The sequence below is a fragment of the Herpailurus yagouaroundi genome, unplaced genomic scaffold, assembly GCF_014898765.1.
Source record: "Herpailurus yagouaroundi ecotype Mexico unplaced genomic scaffold, PumYag 162, whole genome shotgun sequence".
Classification (NCBI taxonomy): domain Eukaryota; kingdom Metazoa; phylum Chordata; class Mammalia; order Carnivora; family Felidae; genus Herpailurus; species Herpailurus yagouaroundi.
Genome location: NW_024412403.1, coordinates 19,011,311 through 19,019,043, shown reverse-complemented (window position 1 = coordinate 19,019,043; position 7,733 = coordinate 19,011,311). Strand labels below are relative to the sequence as shown.

General features: G+C 43.6%; 1 long non-coding RNA gene across 1 annotated transcript; it reads left to right on the top strand.

Moving 5' to 3' along the window:
* Positions 1–803: 803 nt before the first annotated feature.
* LOC121035741 (uncharacterized) lies at positions 804–7,338 on the top strand. Its single transcript, XR_005793042.1, has 3 exons — positions 804–913; positions 1,003–1,114; positions 6,539–7,338. It is a non-coding gene; the product is annotated as an uncharacterized LOC121035741 (long non-coding RNA).
* The last annotated feature ends 395 nt before the right edge of the window (positions 7,339–7,733 follow it).

Genomic DNA, 7,733 nt, shown 5'->3' with positions numbered 1-7,733 from the left:
CCTTGTTTATTAAAAGGAGTGCTAGGGGCGCCTGGGTGGCGCAGTCGGTTAAGCGTCCGACTTCAGCCAGGTCACGATCTCGCGGTCTGTGAGTTCGAGCCCCGCGTCGGGCTCTGGGCTGATGGCTCAGAGCCTGGAGCCTGTTTCCCATTCTGTGTCTCCCTCTCTCTCTGCCCGTCCCCCGTTCATGCTCTGTCTCTCTCTGTCCCAAAAATAAATAAACGTTGAAAAAAATTAAAAAAAAAAAAAAAGGAGTGCTAATGATTCCGAGTGTCTGAAAATCAACAGAAGTTCGGGCCCTTTATGGCTCCAAAGTAAGTAATAGGTCCTTAAGTTCGAGCAGCTGTTTGGGGGCACCTGCATCTCTCAGTGTCAGTGTTAAGTGGCAAGGTAAAGGAACTTACATAACTCACCACCGTTCATCAGCGAGCATTCACTGGGTATTTTTCTGAAATGGGAAAAACATGTCTGTTTTCAGACACGATTCAGCTGTGCAGGGAGGCAAACAGATGTATCCATTAACACTCCCCACAGAGCATATTGTGATATTCGCAAGTGGAAAGTGCGGGAGCTGAGGTCACACGATTGTTTTCCGTGACGAAACCTGCCTTTACAGGACCTTGATTTTCAAGGAGATTCTCATTTTAGACCATTTCCTGTTGTCATGCTTGATGTGAAAGGTGGTTTTTCCAATTAAGACAACAATAAGTTGCATCTTGCCTTGTTTACAAGAATAGCTATTCTTGTGTGTGTGTGTGGTTTTTAAAAGTTTGGGGTTATTGTTTTCTTTCTGTCCAAAAGTAGGAAACTGAACCTGCTTAAGATTCAATTTGGAAAAGAAAAAAAAAAAAAGATTCAATTCACTCCACCCCAGTGAAGACCATGGTTTTTGCAAAGCTGAAGGAAATTCAAGGTAAGACTGTGAGATGTCACTGGTACTAAAGCCAGAACTAAACACATCAACTAAGAATCGCTTTTCCTGTTTTAAATCTTATGAATCAGTAATAATGACGATCGGGGAGCGCAGCATGTATGTGGAATCCTGCTGGAGAAAGTCGGGATGGTGTGGCCCTTCCTTGTCATCCACAGCTTTGCCTGCTGAAGCCCTCTGTTGGTAAAGTCATAGCCCTCAGGGGAAGGCCTGGGGCAGGGATTTATGTGGAAGGCACTCTGTCCTCAGATGCAGAGATGGGAGAAAATCAGTGTCTTAAATCCCTCATAGGTATTCTAAAAACAGGCACTGAGGGGCGCCTGGGTGGCTTAGTTGGTTAAGCATCTGACTTCAGCTCATGATCTAGCGGTCCGTGGGTAAGATTAAATAATAAAAATAAATCATTAAATAAAAATAAAATAAATAAAAATAATAAATAAATAAATAATTAATTAAAAAAACACAAAAAACAAAAAACAAAACAGGCACTGAAACAATGACATGGATTGAAAGCCACAGAGGTGACTAGGGTTTTCATGCCCTTGACTAGGACTTGATTACAAGCGTATTGCTGGTGAACTAGGGAGACTCTAGGCCCCAGGGCCTTGACTCTGCTCAGCCCAAAAAATGTTGTGGAAGGTTCTTGGTGTCAAAAGAAAGAATTCTTTTGAAGAATTCTTTTGAATTCTGTCAAAAGAAAGAATTCCAGGCGCGCCTGGATGGCTCAGTCGGTTTAACGTCCGACTTTGGCTCAGGTCATGATGTCACAGTTCATGCGTTTGAGCCCCACATCAGGCTCTGTGCTGACAGCTCAGAGCCTGGAGCCTGCTTCGGATTCTGTGTCTCCCTCTCTCTCTCTGGTTCTCCCCCGCTTGCACTCTGTGTGTGTCTCTCTCTCAAAAATAAATAAACGTTAAAAAAATTTTTAAAAAAAAAGGGAAAGAATTCAGGACAGACAGCACAGCAAATAAGCAACACAAACAGGAAAGCTTAAGAAAGCAAAAGTATACTCTGGAGATAAGAGAGATAAGAGACTGGGTGAGCTGGAGAGAGCCCTCGAGCTGTGCGCCCCGGGGTTTGGGTTTTTATCTTCTAACAGTTAGCTAGGAGGTGAAATATTCATTACACAAGGTGGACATTTCTTGGAAACGGAGTTTCCTGCCTGTTCTTCCTTATTTGGTCAGGGATTTCCTGTCATGGCAGGCGCTATCTTAGGCCCCTCTGGTGTGATTGGCTTCCTGTGGAGTGCCACCAGGACAGGCCTGTGACTTTCCCCATAGCTGGCTGTGACTCCCCCTTTGCTGGCCTCCAGGTATCCTCATAGAACCTAAACTGCCTACTCTAACATGTGGACCTTGAATGGGATTCCTAGTAGTGTCAGATTTTTTTACCTCAATACCCGGGATTCGTTGTCTTGCTGTTTCAGAGAATAAAGAGCTAGACACAAAGTAAAACAAGCAGCAGGAAAAAGTGTCATTGAGTAAGATTAGAAAGTAAGAATAGTATGAAAGCTCTCTTTGCTGAGCGGGGACATTCAAAAGTGAATGCCCATGGACTATAGGCAAGGGCCTTTGTTTTATAAGGTTCTGGTTGCCCCCTCCCCCCACCTTCCCTCCCCTCTTGTTCCTTCTCAGGTTTTACCCTTATCGACTGGATAACTCTAAGTGCTGAGCTGTCCATTCCTGATTGGCTCATTTTCATTGCACGAAGGGTGGCCATATCGTTCCTTGTGGGTCACATGTTTTACGGTCAACGACTTATTTTTAGTTAGGTCTTTTGTCACTTTCCTGAGGGAAACCTGAGGGGGAGTTTGTGGGGTCTGTTACATTCTTAAGAGGCAACTTACACCAGAGGGGGTTTGCTGTTGTCAGGCCCTCCCAGCATTGTTCCCAAATGTGTCCTTTTTCCCACCCAGGGAACGCGGGTCCAAATCTTTCCCTCTGTGCCTACTGAATCCTATCTTTTCCTGTTATACTAGGAACACACAGTTTGTTCCTAGAAAAGATCTCTGAAGTAACTTAATCACATGGAGGAGGAGAGAAAAATCCAAGGAAGAAGGACAGTCATAATGACAAAGGTGAAGTGGAGAATGGGCAAGAGATGAGAGGAAATGATGATTCCTCTTCACAGAATAAAATCTGGAAAGAAAATCGTCCTTGTAAAGCAAATTTGGTCCAAATGAATCTCGTTGTTCAAGTTTGGGTTTAGTATTCGTAGCCAGACAGTTGCCAATTTGTCTGTTGGAACTGTGTTTAAGTATTTTTTTTTTTTTTAATGTTGATTTATTTTTAAGAGACAGAGACACACGGATCGTGAGCAGGGGAGGGGCAGAGAGAGAGGGAGACACAAAATCCGAAGCAGGCTCTTGGCTCTGAGCTGTCAGCACAGAGCCTCACGCGGGCTCGAACCCACGAGCTGTGAGATCATGACCTGAGCCGAAGTCAGGTGAACTATTTTCTTAATCCAGAATTTCCCAGTGATCTTTCTGGGAATTTCCTCTGTATCTCTAGGTTTCAACAAATTTTGATTAAATGTCTGTTTGTGCTAGCAGTATAAAAGAAGCATTTGTGATACCCTTACCAAACTGCCCCATAATAAATTGAAATGACTCTAGGATTGACATTTCATGGTAGGATAAAATTACAAAAACAATACAAACAATAATATCTCATTTTGCTAGGGCTGCGTTAATAAAGTACCACAGATTGGGTGGTATCAACAACAGAAATGATGCAGGATTTTTTTTTACCACAATACCAGGGATTCGTTGCCTCACCGCTTCAAAGAATGAAGAGGTGGACACAAAATGAGCAGCAGGCAAAAGCTTATTAGAATATAAGATTAGAAAGGAAGAATAGTAGGAAAGTTCTCCTTACAGAGAGGGGACGTTGGAAAGGGAACGTCTGAGGCCTATAGGGGAGGGTCCTTGTTTTAGAAGGTTCTTGTCGGCCTTCCCTTCCCTTCCCCCTTGTTGCTTCTCAGGTTCTACCCTTGTTGGCTTGATAGCTTAGGTACTGGGTTGTCCATTCCTGACTGGCTTGTTTTCATGGTATGAAAAGTATGGCCGTGCTTAGGTCTTTTGTCAATTCCTGAGGAAAACCTGAGGGGAGTAGGTGGAGTCTGTTACATTCTTCAGAGGAACCTTACACGGGAGGGGGTTTGCTGTGGTCAGACCCTCCCAGCCTTGTTCCCAAGTGTGTGTTTTTTCCCACCCAGGGACCTCAGGTCCTAACCCTTCCTTCTCTGCCTAATGAGTCCTATCTTCTCGTATCATAAAAATTTAATTTACAGTTCTGGAGGCTGGAAGTCCAAGATCAGTGTGTCAGCAGAGTTGGATTCTTCTGAGGACTCTCTCTTCTTGGCGGATGGATGGCCATCTTGTCTGTGTCTTCGCACAGTCTTCCCTTTATATGTCTGCATGTCTGTGTCCTAATCTCTCATAAGGACACCAGTCATATTGGGTCAGGTTTCACTTTAATAACCTCGGTTTAACTTAACTACCTCCTTAAAGGTATTATTTTGAAAGACTAAAATTTTGAAGGACTAAATTCTATCCTCGTTATTTTGAAGGACTAGTGGTCAGCATATGAATGGGTGGGGAGACATAGCCAAGCCCACAGCAAACAAGGTGAACAAACCCACAAACCAGTAATCCCAGGTGGATGACACATGGCTTCAGACATTTCATTTGGCCAAGTCAGGAGTTTAAAAATGCCAACACATGATATTGTAGGGAAGGAAAATTTTTCCTTTCTTCCTTTCTAGGTTCTTTGGATGGATGGCCTAATCATTAAATTGAAGTAAGACAGCTTAACAGGAAAAAAGCTAGATGTAATTTTCATACATGAGAGAGCCCCAGAAAAATATGGGACTAAAAAAGTGACCACAGCAGGAAGTTGATATTCTTTTAGATACACACACACACACACACAAAACCCCAATAAATGCATGAAGAATTGACAAACACAAAGGGATTTGGGCTTGGAGTAGTAAATTAGTGAGGAAGTAACAAAGTCTGCTTACACAGACTTCTCAGTCCTAAAGTCTACCTCTGATGATCAGAATGACTTCTACCCTCCTGGTACAGGGCGGGCGGGTGGGTACCTTTCAGACGGGAGATCTACTTCCTGCTCTCAGGGGGACAAAGGATTGTCAGAGTGTCCTTGCACTGACAATTTCTGAAGTAACTTTAATGTGTAATAACCATCACGCCAAAGTGGCATATTTTGGGATGGTATATTCTGCTCCCCTTCACTATTATCGTAATTTAATAAAGGAAATAATTTATTAGCGGGAAAAAAGAATAAATAAGAAATCAGTAATAAATGATTAAGTGTTAAATAATTTCTTAATTAATAAAAGATTCATTATTAAAGGACAATCAAGGAATAGGGGCCCCTGTGTGGCTCAGTCAGTTAAGCGTCCAACTTCAGCTCAGGTCATGATCTCATGGTCTGTGAGTTCAAGCCCCACACTGGGCTCCATGCTGACAGCTCAGAGCCTGGAGCCTGCTTTGGATTCTGTGTCTCCCCTTCTCTCTACCTCCCCCCACCTTGCCCCCCGCCATGCTCTGTCTCTCTTTCTCTCTCTTTTAAAAATAAACATTAAAAATTTTTTTTCAAAGAATAATCAAGGAATAAAGGAGTATTCTTTAAACTAAATACAATCAACTTTAAAAACAAACACTTATAGGGGCGCCTGGGTGGCGCAGTCGGTTAAGCGTCCGACTTCAGCCAGGTCACGATCTCGCGGTCCGGGAGTTTGAGCCCCGCGTCAGGCTCTGGGCTGATGGCTCGGAGCCTGGAGCCTGTTTCCGATTCTGTGTCTCCCTCTCTCTCTGCCCCTCCCCCGTTCATGCTCTGTCTCTCTCTGTCCCAAAAATAAATAAACGTTGAAAAAAAATTAAAAAAAAAAAAAAACACTTATAGATATGTCCTTGTTTTTAGGACCAGCAAAATCTTGACATCTTTATTAGTGACTGATGCTGATCTGCCAGAAGAGAGAACAAAGTAATTGTGGGTTTATTTTTGGTTTTTGTTTTTTTGGTTTTTTTAGAGAGGGAGAGAGAGAAAGGAAAGAGAGAGAGAGAGAGAGAGAGAGAGAGAGAGAGAATCTTAAGCAGGCTCCATGCTCACAACATGGGGCTTGATGCGGGGCTCAATCCCATGACCCTGGGATCGTGACCTGACCAAAATCAAGAGTTGGACTCTCAACCAGCTGAGACGCCCAGGCTCCCTGAGAACAAAGTTAATTGTAATGTGGTGCTCTAACTAAAATGTGGTATTTCAAAACCTTAATCACACTGGCAGACACATTGCAGGAAGTGAAGATCTAAATATATACCGAGGCCTCCATTCTGGGGAAACCGCCAGAAGGGATTATTTGGCTAGGGGTAGATTAAGCAGATACCGTAAACCAAAAAGGAACGCCTAAAGATGTAGAAGGGTCTGTGTAATATAATTGAAAGGGGGGGGGGGGGAGGAATTAAGACAAGGGGGCACTTGTAGACAGTGTATCGCATTTCTCTGCTTGAATTTAACTGCACACGCCTACGATTTGCTACTCGTTTCTATGGACGTGTGTGTGTTGTTGCTTCTGTCATTTGAGAAACTGTTCGCCCCCGATCAGGAGCTGAGACGTGATGTTGGTGAAAACCCTGGGAAGCCCCGTCTTCATCTCGCACAAAGAGGGAAGTAACAACCCAGATGGAATTCAGCCCAGACTATGCTGCTGAACTGCTGTTGGCAGAGCTGTTAAAACAGAATCATCCACGTTTGGAGACAGGTTCTGATGTTGTACTCTTGTGTTCTGACGTTAATTCCCTACAGAGGCCCTATGACAAATCTAGAGCCCCGTAGGCAAGGGATACTCCCACGTTAATTACCCCAGGAAGAAGTGCATTCTACAGGAGGGAATGGAAACTGATAATTCGGGGTTAGATTGGCTTGGGATGTGAACCCATCTAGAGGAAGACTCAGCGGGGAAGTGGATGGAGGCTGGCTCCGTTGTGTGGGTTTTCTGCCGGTAGGATGGGACGCTGTCAGGAGACCAGCTCAAGGGTACTCTAGCAGAGAATGAGACTCCCTGTCTCCATGCACGTTGGGTCAAGGCATCCAACAAGGGTGACGCTTGTCCGAGGGGCTCTGGCAGCCGCGGTATCCATTGCGAGCTAAAAGAAAACTGTTGTCCATTGCATTGAAATGACTTTCTATAACCCTGAACCTTGAGTAAAGTCTTACTAAAGACTGCAACCTGTCTCAATTGTGCAAGGAGAAAACAAAGAGCTGGTTCTGCGCTTGCCCCATGTGCGAAGGATTTGCCATCGTTAGACAAGACACGGATGTCTTGATGTGATTTAAAACTTTTTATATTCATCGTGGATTTTTTTGCATTCATTAAAAAAACATTGCATCAAAATATTGTTTACTTCAATCACCGGATGTCGTTGGTGCTTCTGTAAATGTTGTACCTTATTACCAGTTCCAATTCTTTCAAGTCTTAAAATTCCGGGGTCTGTTTTGCAATGAGACAAGGAGTTTTAAGTTTCCAAGTTCACGGAAAATGAAACAAGAGATGTAACAATAAGGTTTTACATCACGGTAGGAAAAAGCTTAACAAAACACACAAAAGTATTTCATGACGCTAAGAGCTGTCAGCATACGCATAAAAACTTCCTCAGCAAATGATACTCAACACAGAGAGGAAAGAAGAGAGGAAAGAAAACACTACAGCCTTTGGCATGGTGGTGGCAGTCTAAATGTGACGGTCACATCAACAAATCACTGGGAGCATGAAATTCTTG